Genomic DNA, 22,276 nt, shown 5'->3' with positions numbered 1-22,276 from the left:
AACTGTAAGCCAGATACAAAATTTTATTTATACAGATTTTTAACTGTCTAATAAGGAACAAGAAAAAAATTGTTTTTTCTTTTTTCTAAGATTGTATACATATGTTTTAATGTACAAATATTCTACTTACAGTTCAATGAACAACAATTGTTAGAGTAATACTTCTTGATTAATTTACACTATTCAAAGCTTACATTTTATTAATTAAATTACTGAACTATTTACATATTTAAAAGCAATCATATGCACTTCTGATAAGTTTAAGTCCAACTCCATTATAATAGCAATAAACAGACAGTAATAGCAATGCAGACTTAATGTTTTAGCCAACATAAATAAATGCCATGGGAATGTATTTTCAAAATAATTTATTTTACAATTTAACACTGAGATCAAGAAGCTAGGACATCAGAGTCATAAGGACTACTTGTTCATCAATAGTCAGCTGTTACGCAGGAAGTTAACAACTTAGAGCACAAGAAATGCAAGATATGATCAAGCCGAGTTTGAATAGAATCCAGAATTAACACAAAAGTCAATACAAAATCCAGGGATTCAAATCATACAAAAATTGAGTGAAGCATGCAAACCTCGTATGAGACCGGACCAAAGTGACAATACTCAGAAAGAGATTTTGTTCTTAACAGTGTACCTTATTCATATACACAACTTTTAAGGAATATTTAAACCATGTTGTGTGTCTGCTTACAAGTGGTGATCAGTGGGTTAAATGTTACCAAACCTGACATGCATCCTTAGAGTCATTGGGGAGTGGTATGAAGGCCTTTGTGTATTTCATGTGCTTAACCATTTCATGTCCATTTATAACCGGACGAATCTATTCAAATACGGGGTTTCACATAATAAAGAGACACCATGATAACTTATTATTTCTCAACTTGAAATAGCTCCTTAATTCCAAACACTTCTGTAATTGTAAAAGAGGTGTTGGGCAATATAGTCATATTTAGGTTCCCATGCAAAACCTATGTGTGGTTGCTAAAAAGACAGAGAGAAAAAAATTCAGTTACCAAGAACTTCATTTGGCTTTAAGAATCACAAAGAAAGGTGAAGTTAATCCTGAATTAGATATCAACGTGATGAAATAAAACTTTTAGCATGCTGGACTGCAGAATGTCCTATACAGAGTACTATAACCGATACATCAAAGAATCAAAAACATTATTAAATGGCTAATTTTATGAGATATAACCCAAAGTTCATTTTAAGGTATTTGGGAACAAATACACAAGACAATATATTAATTTAGCCAGATACTGCTGAGGAGGATGAATTCTCATATAAATGGCTTCTTCCAAAAGATTCAATACATGCCCAACAAATATGAAATAACCTTGATAGAAATAACATGTTCAATTAAAAAAGAATCAGGATCAGTCAGAGCAAGCAGTACAATGGGTGAGAATCAGTGATTACATTCTCTCCTAGCCTAAAGTTTATAGCTTGACACAGATGTAAGACTTTCTACAACATTAAAGTATGTGAAACATCAAGGTAATAAATATCAAAACATATTTTGCTTGAAGTAAGCAATAAAAGAAAATATGTTCAAAATTTTGAGGCCAAAATTCTGACTAAATTAAAGTCCCATTTACAACCATGTCTAGGAACTTAAGGGTGATGAAGGCAAAGGGCTCAGTAATAGTTTTTTAACAACAACATAAAATATTGATAGCTTCTGTAATATCTGAATGTAACAAATAAGCAGACCTGTAACCAGATCCGAGAGAAAATAAGTCATGAATAATAAATATGCATAAGCAGACCCTGCTCTGACTTTTCATTTCTTTTCTTTTTTTACTATCATTTTGGTCACCTTAAGTTTCTTTGTGTCAAAAGTTTTATATACATAAAAACTTAATTATGAAATTTTCCTTTCTTCAAAGATGAATTTCACTTCTAAACAATGTGCTTAATCATTTTTAAAATCCTTTTTTGCCCATTCAAAAAAACTTTACCTTTAGTAAGAAACAGCTATAATGTCACTTTAAATATTGCTTGCTGGAGTTAGAACTTGACTTTCATGTAACAGCAGAACAAATAAAGTAGTTGGAATAGTAGTTTACAATGTTGTGGGAAAATTGACAGTTTGAATTCATGTAAGTGCTAACTAAAGCCATTCAGTGGACTCTTTGAAGAAAAGTTACAGAGCTGGGAAGTATTTATAGTTTCTTTAGTCATTTTATATGTTTGGACAAAGTGATTACATGTTAAATTATATCTGTTTGAAAGTTACAGAAATTTTCAACCAAAAAATTAGCACACAAGTTTAGTTAGGTTTACAAGTACAGTAAATAATGGAAAGTTATTCTGATGATTCAAATCTTTATTTGTTGAATATTATTTTAACATATTCAAACAGCATACATACATATATATAATATTATTAATACAATTATCAGTGACAGTAAAACATGTTTTCATTATCTGCTTATACTTTTTTTTATCTATGTGGAATTATTCCATATTTTATAAACAAAAAAGATAGCAACCAAGTTTTCATCTGTCTTTATTTTATAGCAGATGTTTTCACCAATATTTTTTAGTAAAATGTGCAAATGGCAAATACCAGCATAAACACTGCATTAGGAAAGAAACAAGTACAGAAAATTTGGAGAAAAATTAACATCACTTAATATCACTCTGAAAAAATAGACATTTGGGACTGCAATAGACAGTGTTTCAAAAGTAGCAATGGATCTGGTTCCCTGTGACAAAGTCAACATAAATGGGAAAACTGTGTTGATCTGTGCAAAGTGGAGCAAGAACCAAAACCAAACACATCAAGCAAATGATCTTGGCAAAAACTCATGGAATAGAGTATAAAGTTTTGGGTAAGTATACAGGAAGAGGTTCTCTCAAGATTGACTCATACCTGCTGACAAAGAACTTGGATATGGGACTGTGGACCAACAGAGTACAAGATGGCATGTGATATAGAAAAGCCATCGAGTGTCAAGTGACCAGCCATTCTAATAGACAACATACCCACTGAAAAGAACACCAAAAACAATGAGTGGAGGTTCCTATCCATGGAAAGAAGCCAATAAGAAACAGTCTGCCAAACTGTTCATCAGACATGGACAGAAACAGGCATGAAGATAAATATAATAAGAATGAACTCAATAAAAATTAGAAATTCAGCCAAGCAAAGTCCACAAGAATGAGTACCACACTCACTAATATGGTAAAACTGTCGGCTGGACCGACACAGAATTGGTGTAGAAAGGTCAAAACTTGAGACAAACAGGTTTTACAGCCCCTAGTTCAAACATATTTATGCAAGAAGTTGCTTTTAAAGAATAGTCTAGGAACCAAAATGATCTATAGGATGATAAATAAAACAAGATCAAGCTGTCATTTGCTCTTGACTAAACCAGAGCTGGAGAAACCCATGACTGATGGAAGAAATAATTTTGCTGCCTGACAACAAATCTGAGTACAAATGTTACTGAGAAGCAAGTTCTCACTGGAAGTGTCATAAGAAATCATGGCCCAAGAAAATAACTTGTCTCCAATACAAAAAGAGGTTCTTTGGTAATAGATGTGAAAAACAGAAGCAAATGAACACAAACTTCCAAGGTTTACAATGCCCTAAGAGATGGCTGAAGAATTTCTTGATCCAAAATTCAAAATGTCCAAAATACTGAATTGATAACAAATGAGATTTGGAGTTGTAGATGATCTAATCAAGAGATGCTGTCTGCTATGGAGTCAGCTAAGTATAAGTGTAAGATATGCAGACAAAATGATCAAAATCAGCCATTCATTGATGAAAAAGTTAAAGCTGACATTGAGTGAAAATAAAATATCAACAAATTATTTGACTATCCTGAAATAAAATGTTATAAAAAAATAACAGGATAGTGTATCAATATGGATATAAAGATGAATATCCTATATGCCAATATTATCATCTCTCCACTAACAGGAGGAGAGCAACATCATAGATCACTTTGTGTAAACCAGAGGCTTATTCCTGAGTAAAATATGGAGGCAGGGTGAGAGGTTCTGAGGAGAAGTGTTCAGGACATTAACATGATTTCCTTGAAAAGAATATTGCCCACTGTAAATAATCCTGAGACTGGGTTTTGGTGGAAGCTGGTAGTTTGTACTGGTCGAAAGAGAATAGAAAAATAACAAAAGACAGAAAAAAAAAAAGAGAAGAAAAAAACAATAATAATAATACTTTAACTTAATTCTATTTTGTGGATCTTATTGAACATGAATTCTCTTATCTACTTTCCTGAAGCTTCCTGGCATTCAGATGTTCTTCAAAAGGAGTTATCTTATTCCACTTCAGTGTCAACTAGAGATATTCTGATATTAACCATTGTTACCACAACTGCACATCAGGTGGCTGGTTCTATCTCACATTAATTTTCTAGGGACCAGGACTTACAATATCCTAATTCTATAGTTTTTGCCCATGTCTTAAAATGATTTTGACCAGTTTTTACCACAGCTCACCTTTCCTTCTGGTTCTTCTTTCCAAGTTGAGGATCAGATAACCACATTTTTGTCCTTCTCCAATTTAATAACTCAGGTATATGACATTCTTTCTCTTGGTTCAGTTGTTTCTGTTGATTCACTGTTCACACAGATTTTTTGTCTCATTTTTATATTGAATCTCAGTTACCATATCCTCCTCAAACTCAAAACACCTCTGTAGCATACTGTTTGGAATTATTCATCTCTTCTAGAGCTCCAATCCATTTAATCTCTTCTTTTCTCCCACTTTGACTATTTTTCACCGTCAATCAGCTCATCTTCATCTTTTAATTACATGATCAATTTCTTAGCTATCATCCTCTTTACCCATTATTTCTGAGACTTTTCACTGCACCTCTATTGTATCTGGGATTTGCTTGGCTAGAATGCCTTACTTTCTGAAGTTAGACTGCATCAGTTTTATTTGGAAACTTCGTTTGGCACCATTCCCTTAATACCTTTTTTGGGGGATTCCAATTTCTTTAGATACTAGAAATGCTCTGGTTTCTTATCTTGGTTCAGGAGAATCTAACTGATTTCTTGTCCCTATGAGCCTCATAGAGATCTTCCTATCTTGTTTTTAAGTGATATGGCCTCTTCCTGGCATCCATCTTTCATACAGACACAGCTTTAAGGAGTTCATGGATCACTTGTTTATGCAGTCAGTCTTTGGCTCCATTCCTGTGAGAATTGAGCTTTTGCACTTTGTAAACCTATGTATTACCTCAAGAAAGAGGAAAAAGCAAAAAAGACCCAAGTGTTGCAGAAATGAGCAAAACTTTTGTATGACCAACCAAACATCCACACACACGTTATCAGAGAGCCAAGAAGTGTAGTGTGGTTAGGGTGCTATCAGAATATACAGCTTGTATCTGACCTTTATTAAACTGGACCAACAAAAATTGGGGTGACAATCCTGTCTTTCTGCAGGTGGCAGGCACATTAGCTATATGAGGGTGACTTGCACTAAAGAGGCAGTTTCACCACCATTCTACTTCCCACTGTATTGTGCTGTACAAAATTAGTGAATAACTCTCTGAGGTTCATAACCCCAGCAGTTAGCAACAGATAGAAGGGGGGGGGTATACATGTTGGGGAGATCTAAAGAAGTAGCCACATCCCCAAAAGACACATGTTGGAAAGTTATTTTACTACAGACAGAACAATGAATAACTGTGAATTCCTATTTCTAAAAACTAGCAAGCATAAGTCAAAGAAGTGGATAGTCACTTTTCTGATACAAGCTGTCTTTCATTATGGTACATGGGAGGTACAAGTTAGATTACGCAATTGAGTAATTTTAATACTGTAAAAATACCTCTAATAAAAACCATGTTAAAAAGTGTTCAGAAAAAAACAACAGTTAATTGCACTGAAAGACAGCTGATGGAGATAAAACAAAAAGTTGTTTTTAATGGTGTCCAGTTAAATTAGGCACTTGTTACTATGTATATGGTGTTCCCCCATGATCAGTACTTAAACCATTTTTATAATGCATGTTAATGTCATTGATGAAGGTATACGTAATACATTTGGAAAGTTTGCTGATGATATTAAACTGTTAAGTGTTTCTAATTGTATTTTTGATATTGAGGTACTACACAATGACTTTGATTAGTTGCTAGGTTTGAAAAATATATATGGCAAATGATTTTTAATTATATTAAAGCCAGGGTGATGCATTTGGGCTCCTAGAGTCATTTTTAAAATAGAAGAGGTTCATGACAAAGTAGTAGATAACCCACTAAAATCATTAAGGCAGTACTCTATTAAGTTAACATAATTGTAATATGTATTTACAGAGATACATATTACAGGTCAATATAAGTAATGATCTCTATAAACAAATTCATGGTCAGATCTCATTTGAAATACTGCATGTAGTTTCAGTTGTTGACTGATTGATTGATTTAATGTTTTATGGCACAAAGCAGCTAGACTATCTGTGCCAAACGTTCAGTAAAAAGGTCAAAATTTAAATGTAGTAAAATACATAAAAGGGAATGAAGGTAAAACAAAACATCATTGAAAAACAGAAAAAGTATAAAATCAATGTTAACACCTAGTCTACAATGTTAGGAGGGAAAGCAGAGTAAGAGAAGTTGTGTAAGGACTTTCTCTAGCAAAAGGGTAATGATCATAACCCGCCAGGAAGACTAACAGATAAGTACAAGAACCACCGTCAGTCACCTGAAGTTGGCCTTTCTAGTCCTGATTCCTGTTATGTTGTCATAACAGCCATTATCAAAAGATAAAATAAGAAAAGTGTTAAAAGACATATTGCAAAATCGTAATAAAAATTAGCCAAACTCCCTGTAAAAAGGTAAAAGTAAAGTAAATGTAGTAAAATTTGTAAAAGGAAACAAAGGTATAAACAAAACATAAAATGGCATAAAACCAATGTTGACATCCAGTCTACAAAGTTGTAAAGGACTTCCTGTAGCAGAATGGTAATGATCATAACCTGCCAGAAAGACTAACAGGTAAGTAAAAGAACCACCCTCAGTCACCTAAAGTTGGTCTTTCCAGTCCTGGTTCCGTGTTATGTGTCATTATGGCCAGTACTAAAAGGTAAAATAATAAAAGTGTTAAATGACATGCAGCAAAAGTGTAATAACAACTCGTCAGGATGACTAACGGGTAGTTCAAACGAATCGTTCAAATAGCAGCATTAGTCACCTGAAGTTGGCCTTTCCAGTCCTGGTGTCGAGTTATTTAATGTTCTGGACATTTTCCAATGTCAAATTGAACTAAAGAGATTGAGACTGAAAAGGGAACCACAATTAAAAAGGTGTAGTGAATAAATAAGAAACATTTAAATGAGGTTAAAAAGATTAATGGCCATTAAAAAACTAAAAACTTTATCAAGGTGAACAGTGTCACCATCACCAATAACACTGTCCAATGTCACAGACAAACCTTGGGACAGAACATGTTTAAAATAGCGCCGTCTTTCAGAGTCATAATGATGGCAGGAAAATAAAATGTGGCTTACAGTGATTTGAGTGTTACACAAACTACACACTGGTGCATCAGTTCCAGATAAAAGAAAACGATGAGTTAAAAAACTGACCAATGCGTAGTCTAGTTAGAACAACTTCCTCCTTCCGAACCTTATGGAAGCTACACAGCCAAAGCCCAATATAGGGTTTTATTTGAAAAAGCTTGTTGTCACGTTGCTCACTCCAAATGGACTGCCAGCTGGCATGGAGCCGAGCCTTGAATACAGGACCATAGTCCATGTACGGATAGATATAGCTGCAATGTCTGCAAGCACATTCCCGCCAATACCAACATGGCCTGGTATCCAGAAAAACTGGATAGAAGTAGATGTTAATGAGAAATGGGCCAGTTGGTTTTGAATATCAGCGAGAACAGGGTGTGAGCCAACGTGTAGCGATTCCAGGGCCAGTAGAGAATTAAGCGAGTCAGTATAAATAGTGCAATTGGAGTACTGCTCAGCTTCAATATGATCCAGGGCAAGAGATATGGCATAGAGGTCAGCAGTGAACACAGAAGCTGTAGAGGGGATTCTACGTGCAACCACCGAACCGCAGCAAACCATGGCAGAGCCCACTGAATTACCTGATTTGAACCATCTGTATAAATTGGAACGGAATGATTGTTTGAAAGATGTTCATTAAATAAAAGCCAGTACTTCCAATCTGGAGTATCTGCCTTTTTCAGATGACTATAAGAAAGGTCACATTTGGGGGCTGTAATTAGCCATGGTGGGATGGGCTGACCCGTAGAATCTGCAATGTTATCCAAGGACAGACCCAATTCATCCAATTGCCCCTGGATGCGAAAGCCAAAAGGAGCAATAGCAGATCACCTGTTTTGAAAAAGTAAGGCCCACTGAGGAAGGAAAACACATCTCCAAGTGGGTAAGGAGCAAAGTTTCGAAGAATACAGTAATTACAGTTGCAAACGGCGAAGGTGCAGAGAAGGTTCATGAGATTCCACATATAAGCTCTGAACTGGGGAGGTGCAGAAAGTCCCAGTGCAGAGTCGAAGTCCTTGATGATGAATGGGGTCCAGCATCTTTCAGGCCGAGGGTCTGGCAGAGCCACAGACCATTGATCCATAGTCGAGTTTTGAACGAATAAGAGCACGATATATCTTTAACATAGAACATTGATCTGCTCCCTAACTGGCAGTAGAGAGGACATGGAGGATATTCAGCACTCTTGTTCATTTGACCCGTAGCTGCTTTAAGTGTGGCATAAAGGTCAGCTTACGGTCAAAGATAAGCCCCAAGAACTTGGTCTCAGGGACCACTGGCAGTGAAACTTCACCGATACGGAGTTCAGGATCAGGGTGGATACCCCGTTGGCGGTAAAAGTGCATGCAAACAGTTTTAGAGAGAGAAAAATTAAACCCGTTTGCCATAGTCCACTTCAGTACATGATCGAGGGCAGTTTGTAGTTGCTGCTCAATATATCTCATGTTCAACGATTGACACGAGATGTGAATGTCGTCAACATAGAGCCCGTTTGCAACAGTGAGAGGGAGTTGTTCAGTGATGGCATTTATCTTTATACTGAAAAGTGTGACACTCAAAACACAGCCCTGAGGGACCCCAAGTTACTGTACAAAAGAACAGGAAAGTGTCGAACCTACACGAACTTGGAATCTATCATCCATTAAAACCTTTTTAAAAAACATAGGTAAATGGCCACATACCCCATATATATATGGAGGTTTCCCAAAATGCCATACCTCCATGTTGTGTCATAAGCCTTCTCAGTGTCAAAGAATATTGAAACAAGATGTTGGCATTTGAGAAAGGCTTCTCTGATTGATGTTTCAAGGCAAATTAGGTGGTCTATGGTTGAATGCTGTCGTCGGAACCCACACTGGATGGGCGAGAGGAGGTTGTTTGATTCAAGGAACCAAATAAGACGAGCATTAACCATCCTCTCTAAGGTCTTACAAAGACAGCTCGTCAAAGTAATTGGACGGTAGTGTGAAGGAATCATGGGATCTTTCCCAGGTTCAGAGAAAGGTAAGATAATAGCCTGGTGCCAGGCATCAGGAAAAACATTCTCCTGCCAGATCCGGTTAAAAACAAGTAGAAGAATATCAAGAGAAGCAGGAGAGAGATAGTGTAGCATGTCATAGTGTACATCATCAGGTCCAACAGATGTACTGCCAGACCGATGAAGGGCCATTTTCAGTTCCACCAGTGTAAAGGGACAATTACTGTCAAAAAGACAGTCAGTTCAAAAGGAAAGAAGTGAACACTCTGCCTGAGTCTTGATGGCCAAGAAGGTGGAGGAACAAGCAGAAGTGTTAGATACCCAGCAAAAGCTTTCACTTAGAGTATCGGCAATGCTCTGGACATCAGCTACCTCTTGGCCATCAGAGAGCAAGATGGAGAGGGGGACAGAATTATAGTGCCCACTGACCTTCCAAATTCTGTCCCATATGACCTTGGAACTGGTGGTAGAAGATATGCTAGTTGTGAACTTAATCCAAGATTCCTTCTGGCTTTGAAGTCTTACCCACCTAGCATGTGCACGGGCCCGTTTGAAAGCGATGCAGTTCGAAAGTGTGGGATATCTACGGAAAGTATCCCAGGCCCGTTTTTGAGCCTTCCGTGCCAAGTGGCAAGCAGGATTCCACCACGGACGAGGATATCGTGGAAAACGTGTTGAAGTTTTAGAAATACTTTAGGAAGCTTGTATAATACAGTCAGTTACTGCTGCCACACAGTTGTCTATTGATGGCTGATTCACAATGGCAGGATCAAGTTCTGCGAGAGCAGTGAAAGTGGACCAGTCTGCCTGGTCCAGCTTCCACCGGGGTATGCGGGTAGAGTGGCATCAACCATAGCCAGTCTCTCTCAAAAGTATAGGAAAATGATCACTGCCTATTGGATTATTGTCAACCGTCCATGAAAAATGGGAAAATAATGAAGGGGAGCAAACCGAGAGATCAATAGCGGTAAAAGACTGACTAGGTGAGTGAAAATAAGTGGAAGAACCAGTATTGAAAAAAGAAAGATTGTGATCAGAGAGCATTTGCTCTACAGAACAACCCCTCCTATCAATAACAGCACTTCCCCAGAGGGGATGATGTCCATTAAAGTCCCCCAGGATTAGAAAGGGAGACAGCAACTGTTTGTTGAGAGCATCAAGGTCTGATTGATCATATGTCTCTCCAGGGGACAGGTAGAGAGAACAAATAGTGATGGTATGACCCAAGGAAACATGAATGGCTACGGCCTCCAAGGGTGTGTTGAGTGACAAAGACAGGGTGGACACATGCTGATCAACCAATAGTGCCACCCCTCCATGTACTCGTCCATCACACAGCCTGTCATTTCTGTACAGAGAAAAGTCCCGAATGGTGACTGTATCAGCAGGTTTTAGAAATGTTTCTTGTAAGGAAAGACATACAGGATGGTAGGAAGCAATCAGTGTTTTGATATCATCCAGATTAGAACGTAAACCTCGACAGTTCCATTGTATCAAGGTGGCCATTTTGAATGACGGGTAGGCGAAGTGGCTGGAGAACCCTTCTGTTTACGACCACGTCTTTTTTCCTTACTGTCCTTAGTCGGAGGAGGTCTATCGACCTCCATGGATCCTGCCCTGGGTCGATTGGGCAGCTTTTTGTTGTTGGAAGGGGATTCCAGTGACTGAGGATGCGAACGAATAATTGTTTTGTTCTCTTGTGGTGGGAGAAAAAGATGTATCAGAAGAAATGCCTGTATTTGAAACCGAAGAATGTGGATCTTGAGATTTGTTGGATTGTATGGGAGGAACAATGATGGGTGAAGTCGATTCATCAACCTTTTTAACCATGGAGGTCATAAAGCTTTTCATTTGTTTTGAAAACGATTCTCTTGGAGGTACAGAGAGATCTGTCTGCACTCCCACTGTAGTTGTGGAACGAAGTGCAGCAGCATATGTCCAAGATGGAGTGGTGGACAGCAATTTCCGAGCCTCAGGATAACTAATGTTATGGGTCGTTTTCAAACGCTGCACCTCTTTTTCCTCCAACCATTTTGGGCAAGAACGAAAGTAAGAAGGGTGGGAACCATTGCAGTTGACACAATGTGGGTCTGTGTGACACTCATAGGCATCGTGGTCCTTGCCACCACAACGAGCACATGTCAGGGAACCACAACAGGACGTCTTTGAATGGCCGAACCTCTGACATTGGAAACATCAAAGAGGGTTTGGAATGCACGGCCATACCCTGCAAATTAGATAACCTGCCTTGATGGTGGTAGGTGCACGTGGTGATGTAAATGTCAAAATGAGGATATTTGTTGGCAGTGTAATTCCATCTTTGCAAGTGGAGATACGCGTCACTGCAGAAACACCTTGAGTGGAGAGACCAGCGAAAATATCTGACTCTGGGACGTTCTTCAAGTCCCTCTCAACAATACCTCCTTGTGATGAATTCAAGGTAGCATGAGGGGTAACCTCAATAGGTGCATCCCCAATTGCCTTTAAATTCAAGAGAAGTTGACTGTGTTGGGATGTAGATGTTTCAACCAATGTATCCAGATCGAAGCTTCTGTACTGACTTTGGAGAGCCAGCAAGTCCCTCTTGTCCCTTCTGAATAAAAAAGGGGGACAGGTGTTACAGATGTTGAAGATTGCTGCTCAGAGTCTTCAAGATGTGGTCGTTTACCTATTGACTGTTTTTTCACTATTTTATTTAAATTTTTTGTTGGAGAATCCATAGGAAGAAAGGAAAATTTCAGTACCAACTGACCTCATCCACCATGGAGCCCTACGAGGGGACGCACTACAATGCCATGCAAGGACATTGCAGCAGCGCCAAGGTTTCATGAGCACTATACCCAAACACCAGCATCAGACACAATGTCCATAACACCCGTTGAGAACTTCCAACACTGGTACTTGATTGACTCTAGACCAAGTGGACCAGCCGACTGACCCAAGGGGAGCCACCCAAAGGCCGCCCGTCTACAGGAATTCAAGGCCAAAGTGATGTGTTAGGGTTGGACCCCTCAACCACCAGGATCCTCTCCTCCCCTTCACGGATCGCCACACACGGCAAACACGTGGGTGGATGTTTATATTCCAGAGGAGGTAAACTGAAAGAACAGAACCTTCCCTGGGAGGTCCCCTCACCACGAACAGGAATCCACGCCGAGGGGTGTAGTTTTAGCCTCATTATCTTAGAAAGGATATGGACTTTTAATTAGAGAGGAATCAATATAAAGATATTAAAATGATACAGGAGATGGAATGGTTACCTCATGGAAATAAGTTGACATCTTATATATTTGAAAACAAATAAAAATAGAAAAATGTGGTACATCTAAATTGAAATTTGATAATCAGATTTTAGGTAATTGATGAAAGTTCATTCTATGTGTTTTTTTGTTTTTTACAAAATGTTTATTTTGAACTTTGGAATATGACATAGTTCTAGAGAAACTGATTAAAGATGGCTGTCCAAAATGCTTCTTAAAGTGAACTACAAGATAAATAAAAAATTGAGAATTTAAAAATATGCAAATAGGTATTGTAAAAAAAACTTAACTTTATACATTGTAAATATAATAAACAGTAGCTGGCTGACATGGCTCGTGATGATTTCCTACAGTTATGAACTATTTCATCACATTAGATCAAGATGTAAAAATGTTAAGATGCTGTTGGTGATTATCATGGAGATTTGTTTGAAAATATAGTGAGATTTTAACTCTACACATAATGCACAACAGTAGGCAAATACATACTTAGACTAAGATGCAACCCCTAATAAGCACATGTAAAATTCTACCAGTTAAAAAGAAACAAAAAACATGTCTAAACAATTGCTTTAAATAAACCTTCATTTCATTGACTTTTTTCATTTTTCTACTGATTTTCTTTTACTCCTGTACTTTAAGTTATACAGGGATTTGATCCCAAAAAGACACAGCATGTATAGCATATGAAACAGAGTATCTACATGTAACAGCCATCTTATGTTCATCTATTATTGGCTTGTAATTCTTGTTCCACCAAGTATTTAAGCTTTCTAAAGGAAAACCAGAAGAAAGCCAATTTCAAGAGGTAATGGTAACATTTGTACATAAGAATTATAATGTTGTCTAACTTATGAAAAATACAGAAGAAATAAACTTTTCAATACTTTTATGACCTTCCAATACCTTATACAGTAGGTTTAGTTATAATATACCAAGACATCTTTGTTGTAGGCTGAGAAGAGAAAAATAAGTAGAAGAATTACAAATAGGCCATTCTGATTAAATTTCCATTTTCATTTAAGTCTAACATACTTGTGTGTGTGCATTTTTATATGTGTACAGCCTTAGAAATCAGTAGTACACATTTAAAGTGTTCTTTGAACTTAATCTTTACTACTAGGGTTTTGTGAAGTTCCTTGTGATTCTTACTATGATTATGGTTCATAATACAACAGACATTGGTTATTTTTGTTGGTTTTTGTATAAGTACAGCAGAAAAATTGCTAGAGACTACAGTAGAAGTACCACTATAAAATGACTGCTTTCAAGAACCAATTACATTTTATATTTACTTCAATATTTGTTAACAAAGACATGAACTTGACTAAGTTTTGTAATGACATCAAATACTGAACTGTCTATCAACAATATTAAACAGCAATTTGATTGACTTGTGAACTCACTCTTACTAACATAATTACAATATGACTGCTTATTTTGTATCATTTCAAACAAGTTCTGAAAATATGCTTTAATCCATTAAAACATATATTTTTAAACTGCCATATTCGTGAATAGGTGAAAATACCATATTCAAATATGTTTTGATACCCCAGTAAGGTAATTAGTTTGCTTTCAAACTTTTTACTTACAACTAAGGAGCAATTTATCCATATGCAAACACTCAGTATGTTGATAACTCAATTTGAATATTCATACACATTATCATCAAAAACATACATTAAAAATGTTTATACAACAATCTTCCCTAATACCCATAAATTCTTCAAATATCTATTAATAGTTACATTTAAAGGAACACTAAATGTAGTTAAATGCTTAAGTTTTACAAATATAATCCACATTTATAGTATCCTCATATGCATACTTCTAAATATTGCTTTTCTTCCGTACAGTAATATATTAAAGGAAAATAAAAATCAAATAGTTAAATCATTCTATTTTTTGTGATATAGTTTTACAACATTGCTTATGCATGTACCTATATTATTGGCTTTTTAATCAATAAATGCTTTCACAGCAAATATGTCCAGTTTTTTTGCTGAATGGTTCATTTCTTTCATCCCTTCCAATATAAGATTTTATATGCAATATAACTGAGTTCATTTTTCCATGACATATACTCTACTTTCCATTTTTTAACACTTCTTAATAGTTTATTTAATAATTAGAAATTTATCATCTTTGTATGCTTATTCACTAATTTTATTGAAATTAGTATTGTTCCAATTTTACTTAATAATCATTGTCCAATATGGCTACCACATTCTTTTTCTGTAGGATACTAAATTGATTCTAACCTTTTCATTAATATTCCTATATCATGCTCAACAACAACAGAAAAGCTTCCAGTTTTTCATAACTTATGTTCTGATTATAACAGAAAATCATGTGTTAACACCAATGTCTGCTAATGCTTCAGATATGGAATTGTTAATAGCCATTCACTAATGCACTTTTATTTCCCAAAATTTTCAAAAACACTACTGGCATTATCAATTTCAAATATATAAATTCCATAGAGCAGCACATTATATTTCACTTGCAAAAACAGTTAAGCATATATTTTAAAGCAAACTTATTGTCATTTGTTGTTTTTTCTTATTTTTACTTAATATATCTTCTACATTTAATAAATTTCATACATGTTCAATATTTTATCTGTCTTTCATATTAGGTCATTATGAATGCACTACATTTAAGTCCATATGCTCTGCAATAACCAAACTGTTTAACTCCAGTAGAAATGTTTATAAATTATAAGCTTTTATTAGCCTTGTTATTGAATATGACTTTAAAGGCATTAATGTGATAGATTTCCTTTCTGCATGAACACAAGTGGACTAAGAATAAATAATAAATGTTTATAGCCTAGTAATTGTAGTATTGGTGGTAGTTTCGACCTCTTAGTCATAAAAGTATTACAAAACACAAGCGTCAACTCAGTGTCTTTAAATAACATTTACCAATACTGAAGAAACTGAGCAAGATAAAGAAGCACAGCATACATTTAGAATATTATGATACGTCATATAATAACACTTACAATGTAACACTATCATCTATTTATTTATTCACTAATTTAACTATTAAACAATGACCTCCTACTTTTGAAGTTTATTTCGGGCATTTTAATTTTACTATCTCCCCCAAAGTTCTCATCAGCAACAGTTCAAACATGAGGCCATAGTACTTCAGCATAAGTTTTACAAATTACTTAATTACACCATAGACGTCGCTTCACCATTTCGTAATCGTAAACATGTAAACCTTATTACAAGGTTGTTGTTTTTTTTCCATTTAGTAAGGCAAAGAGTGACGTTTACCAGAAATAACTTTTCTTTTTTTACTGTTCTATCAACATCGTCCCGCCCCGCTATTACTACTTGGCTCTGTGTCTAACATTAGTAAGCATTAAAGTATCTCAAGACGGCTGGTATGGATATTAATTTTTTTATTAAAATGAAGTAGAGAACAATTTTCGACCTTCTTCGGTCATCTTCTTTTATTTTAATAAACGTTTTAATACTCACACAAGCGGTCTTGAGATACATTTTTTACTTCAAATGGGTTTCTGGTCATCATGAATACTTTAGTAAGCATTAGCGTGTCGTACCTGTTTACCTCGAGCTACGCTCTCTTGGCCTGGCATGACCAGGTGGTTAAGGCACTCGACTCGTAATCCAAGGGTCGCGGGTTCGGATCCCCGTTCCACCAAACATGCTCGCCCTTACAGCTGTGGGGACGTTATAATGTTACAGTCAGTCCCACTATTCTTTGGTAAAAGAGTAGCCCAAGAGTTGGCGGTGGGTGGTGATGACGAGCTGCCTTCTCTCTAGTCTTACACTGCTAAATTAAGGACGGCTAGCGCAGATAGCCTTCGTGTAGCTTTTTGCGAATTTAAAAAACAAAACAAAATACAAAAGACAAAAGTTATGCTCTCAAAGACAATTAATTTTGCGTATACTGACTATGTGTTTTCAAAGGACAAAGAATCAGAGGCGGTACATAAAGTAAACCTATAGTTCTTAAGTGGTCCTGGCATGGCCAAGCATGTTAAGGCGTGCGACTCGTAATCTGAGAGTCGCGGGTTCGCATCGCCGTCGCGCCAAACATGCTCGCCCTTTCAGCCGGGGGGGGGGGTTATAATGTAACGGTCAATCCCACTATTTGTTGATAAAAGAGTAGCCCAAAAGTTGGCGGTGGGTGGTGATGACTAACTGCCTTCCCTCTAGTCTTACACTGCTTAATTAGGGACGGCTAGCACAGATAGCCTTCGAGTAGCTTTGTGCGAAGTATTGTCACTAACAATACTGGTTAAAAGGTTTAATACAAATGCAATAGATTTATTATTACAGTTTTATTATCAAAAAACACCTTAGGTGCGGAAAAAGGTGCTGCCAAAAAGAAAAAAGTATGAACTCTTTTGGCGACAATGGATTTTAGATGTAGACTTGTGAAGATCAGATTCATTTGACTGCTTCCTCCACAACACATTGCCCCCCGCTAGTACAGCGGTATGTCTCCGGATTTACAACGCTAAAATCAGGGGTTCGATTCCCCTCGGTGGGCTGAGCAGATAGCCCTTTGTGGCTTTGCTATACGGAAAAAAAACAAACACAACGCATTATGAATGGTTTTTTAATTATTACTGCAAGAGTATCAGATACTAGCTAGTGAACGCACTTATTCTGACCCCTTTCAAGGCAATGTATATGTAGATAAGTATGATAATACTTATGTGTTAAGTACAATTTTGCTTCATTTGTTTGTACAAAGTTCTACACTTCGCGAACCGTTTAGTATGCATTTTTTCATCAATTTTAAGTTTTTCTACCAGATCATATATACCGATTCCTAATATTGTTACAGAAAATTAAAATTGTCATCGATTTTATATATATAAGAAAAGTACGTTGAGCTATCTTTATTACGTATGCAATAACCAACAAGTTCGCACAGCAAGTCATTCGTGTGCCAATTTTTCGCGAATTAATTTTGCGAACTATATGTAAGTTTTCCTATAGCAAAGGCACATATAGCTATCTACTGTATCCGCGGAGGGGAATCGAACCCCTGATCTTAACGTTTTAAATTCAAAGTCTTACCACTGTTTCACCAGCAGACTAGCGAAGCATGTAAGAGTTACTCGGTTAATGTTTCTATGTTTGCATTATTGTGCATGAATTTTTAGACTGTTTATCATGGTGTGCTGTTGCAAGTAATGAGTTTTGTGCTGTTTCCAGTTCAGTTTCAATTTGTTTTAGGTGCTGTGTTAATCCATGCAAGTGATGCATTATCGTTCATTGGGCGTATATATGTTTTGTAAATTTTTATTATGTTTTCACCTGTTGTTCAACTGTTTGAACCTGTTGTAACTCTTTCATAATTCATGCGTTACCAAACTTAAGTTTTTGATACTGTTTAATTGGTTAATCCACGTTAATTTAGAATCATACGTTAGTTCTAAGATGTTATAGTCTGAAGAAATAATCCGTCCATGAAGAGTTCTGGTGGGTCTTTTTTGTGTTTTGTTAATTTTGCAAAAACTACAAATGAATTATTTGGAACATTAATTTTAATACGATATTATTGGCAGTATTCGACTATTCCATTTAACTAAGATTGTATTTTTTTATTTCTAAATATATAGTGGGAGCACTTTTACTGACTACCACATCGTCTGCGAAAGGATTGAGCGTGCTACTTTAAAAATGAGATCAAAATTGGCGGCATCAATATAGATTTTACGGAAAATATTCATTCATTAGTTACCTTGGCTGCGTGTTTTGTTTTACTCACCATCATGTTCCAAGTTGGACAATAGAAAAACAAAAACAAAACTGGCTTACTAATGAATGATTAGTTACTGAAAAATTCATATCAATGTTATAAGTATAGCTACCAGTTTGCTACAGTGAGAGATTGAATACACTCCCTATAGGTAAATGGTCGCTGTCTGAATCTTCTCGTACGTTGTTTATTAAAGTTGGTGAACACATACACAGGTCTAGTATACCGCTTCAGTGATATGCTAGACCTGTGTAGAGCAAAGTCAACCGAAACACACTAGAAAATTTAACTATAGAAAAGCAAATTGAAAGAAATATGGGTGATATTAACAGAATTTCTCCATCATTAACCCATCACAACAGCCACTAGCAGCCTGAATATAGACAGATACTGTTCAGTTGGTAAGTATTTTAATCTCCCAGAAGTGATATTAATGTGTTCTATGAGCATTTATGGTTCTGCAACAAGAAAGTGTGCTTTTGCTATAGGCCTGGCATGGCCGAGCGCGTAAGGCGTGCGACTCGTAATCCGAGGGTCGCGGGTTCGCGCCCGCGTCGCGCTAAACATGCTCGCCCTCCCAGCCGTGGGGGTGTATAATGTGACGGTCAATCCCACTATTCGTTGGTAAAAGAGTAGCCCAAGAGTTGGCGGTGGGTGGTGATGACTAGCTGCCTTCCCTCTAGTCTTACACTGCTGAATTAGGGACGGCTAGCACAGATAGCCCTTGAGTAGCTTTGTGCGAAATTCCAAAACAAACAAACAAACAAACAAGCTTTTGCTATAGATGTCGCCTATAATAGTACGTTGTTGTTTAGTAGTGTAGTGTATGGTTTGCTTTGTGACAAGCAATATATATCTGCTATTGTAACTGTTTGATTATTCTTTAACAGTATATCTATTGCAATTTTTAAGGTAAATGTGCTTGTTCATAGATAATTGTTTGTTGTTGTTTTTTGTATAGCAGTAGTACGCCCGTTTTTGAGGATTCCTTGTTTGATTTTTCTATTCTTTCTACTTGGTATCCTGTCATTTTGAAAGAATGGTAATTATAGAGCATTCTTTTAGTGATAAAAAGATATTTGTCGATGTTTTTGTAGCAATGTGTTCGGTCTTATGCCACTTGAAAACAAGGTCGTCTTGGACACCTATATGTAATACAGTGAGAGTATTCATTGTGGTATGATGAAATAAAAACCCTATAACCTGAGCGCTTAAATGTTAGATGATGTTAGTTAGAAATGTATGTATTACGTATGGTATTAAATATTGTAGGTGAATTTTGACGAGATTGATAACCAATGTTATAATGTCCGTGTTCTTATTTGGTTTGCTATATTCTTGAAACAAGTCGGTGGTTATGTTTGCAATTACTGTTGCTAATTTTCTGTTACTTTCCTTGTTAGAATTAGTACTTTGTCTGCTGGGCTTGTTCGTTGGTTGCTGGTGTTCTGCTCGGGTGTGTAGTTATGTTTGTTTATTTTGTGTTTCTTGCTCTGTTACAACTAGGTATGTTCTTTCTGTTGTATTTGCATTAGTTTTCTGTGTTGGTGTTGTTAGTACTAGTGAAGTATTTTGTTTGGTAGTGGGATTTGTTTTTAGTTTTCGTTCTGTTATTGTCATGTTTGTACCGCTTATATTGTTTATTATGTCATGTATCCTTTATTCTGTGACTTTATATTTCTAGCATTCTTTGTAATTGGCAGTATGTTCCTCTTTACAGCTTCATCATTTAGTTTTTCATAAATTCTGAGGTATTCAAATGATCCATGATTTTCACAACATCCAACACATCATATGGCAGGTCTACAGGCAGCCAGCTACATGCCCATATCTTCGATAGTTAAAACACTGCATTACTACAACTGTTGGTGCTTTAGCTTCTTCCACTGTGTATTAAGACATTTTGGATGTATTTTTGTATATTTTCCATACTTTCTGTATTTACTTTGATTAAATTTGTGAATGTATTGGTTTTTGAAAAAATTATTTTTTCAATTTTTGTGTTATATATTCAAGTCTGTTATTTTCTCTTTGAGTTTTTCGAGGTCTTTTGTTGTGGGCCACTTCCTAGTAAATGAAATAGTACTGTTTTCGGTTAAAAGGTGTCATACGTCCATTCTATTAGTAGTGTATTAAGGCCATAAGACGTTTGACCTCTTTCAGGGACTCCATGTTTGGCCAGTGTTTTTATTTCTGAGATTTTTGTCTGTAATTTATGTCTTTTTACCTCTACTGTAAGTTGGGTTTCTGTCGAATGTGTTGGAATGCCCTTAGTGATAGTGGTGTAATTTGGTTATTAATATATTGTATTGCTGTTGTTTAAGTGTACATCTTTTGTGTTTTTCTTATATTTGTTTTTGTTCAGTGTCTTTTTCTTTCTGGATTTTACTGATTACAAACATACACTCCCTAACACTTTGGTGGGAGTAAAGTCAAAGTCAAGAAACAACAAACCTGCCTTCAAAGTTTTGCTATTAAAGTCAAGCAAATAGGCAAGCTTCCACAGTCAGATTTAAGCTATAACTCGTCAGTCTCTGTGACGATCTGAGTGAGAATTACCATATCCAATATCCATGAAGCTACCGTGGTAGCGACATTTATTAATATTTAGCTGCACAGTAGATATTCAGAGATTTAATTAAAACTTCTGACAAACCTGATGATTTTTATTATAATTGTAAATTAAGTGTAATAGGTAATGTGAAGTTGTGAAGTTAATATAAACTGGTAATTTCATATACACATGCTGAACGAATAAAGAAAGAATTGTGTTTCTCTCATTTTCCAGAGGACAAGTACCGCCTTGTACCTCCCAATTCATCTGACGTCCATGAGCCATGTGTTCTCTGGCAATCAATCGACAAATTTGAAATAGATGTGCAACATAATAGGCAATGAACAGTTGAAGGAAAGCAAATGGCGTATGTGCGCTTCTGCAGTAGTGATATTCTGTCCATTTTGTTCGCTACTTTTGTCCGTTCTCTTCGATACGGCTCACGATCGATAATTGTATTAGCTTATCTATTATGTTAGCTGAGCTTCTCAAGGTACAAGTCAATCTTTATAAAGACTTACAGTTTTGAAATTAGTTTAATTAATGTTTTGGCCCCTAGTAGTGTCAAAAATTCACTTTTTATTGCATATACTAGTATGTTGGGCTAAGAATTCTTCGACAGCAGGTGTCTGTGATGTACCGTCAATAAATATTCGATGATAATGAACAGCACACTATTCACTTCTTTTAAAATAATATATTCAATGTATGTACAAATATTCTTTACTCCATGTGTATCATAGTTGTATCTTAAATACTATACAGTTCTCTTCTTCTTTTTTGCAAAAGTCCACTTAGGTGAATTCAAATACTTTAGTAGAATTCAGTTGAAGAGCCGAACAATTTTTCTCGATTTTCATTAAATTAGTGTCAGTGGGTAATTCATTTTCACTGGCTCTTGTGTTGCTACATTTGTATCCTGAACTTCCAATACTAGTCTACTTTTTAAAATTTAAGCTTACTTCTAAATATTGTAGATATACCGCACGTTATTCTTGAGCAACTCTTAGTTTGTTTCTTTGGGATTTCACGCAAAGCTAAAGGAGGGCTATCTGCGCTAACCATCCCTAATTTAACAGAGTAAGACTAGAGGGAAGGAAACCAGTCATCACCACTCACTGCCAACTATTGGGCTACTCTTTTACCCAAGAATAGTGGATTTACTGAACATTATAACGTCCCCACAGCTGTAATTGCGAATAAGCGTCGAA

At 36.2% G+C, this 22,276-nt stretch overlaps 1 protein-coding gene across 3 annotated transcripts in view; it reads right to left on the bottom strand.

Moving 5' to 3' along the window:
• LOC143234787 (uncharacterized) overlaps positions 1 to 16,031 on the bottom strand; it is a 71,063-nt gene extending 55,032 nt beyond the window's left edge. For 2 of the 3 annotated variants that reach the window (XM_076472411.1, XM_076472412.1), the window contains exon 1: positions 15,827 to 15,989. The gene's annotated coding sequence lies outside the window, so the exon portion shown is untranslated. Of the gene's footprint in view, positions 1 to 15,826 lie in introns of all 3 variants that reach the window. The other variant, XM_076472413.1, reaches the window with a different exon arrangement.
• Between the last annotated feature and the right edge of the window lie 6,245 nt (positions 16,032 to 22,276).

The sequence above is a fragment of the Tachypleus tridentatus genome, chromosome 12 (genome assembly GCF_004210375.1).
Source record: "Tachypleus tridentatus isolate NWPU-2018 chromosome 12, ASM421037v1, whole genome shotgun sequence".
Taxonomy (NCBI): domain Eukaryota; kingdom Metazoa; phylum Arthropoda; class Merostomata; order Xiphosura; family Limulidae; genus Tachypleus; species Tachypleus tridentatus.
Note: the sequence above shows the minus strand (reverse complement) of the source record. Positions and strands in the feature narration are given on the sequence as shown.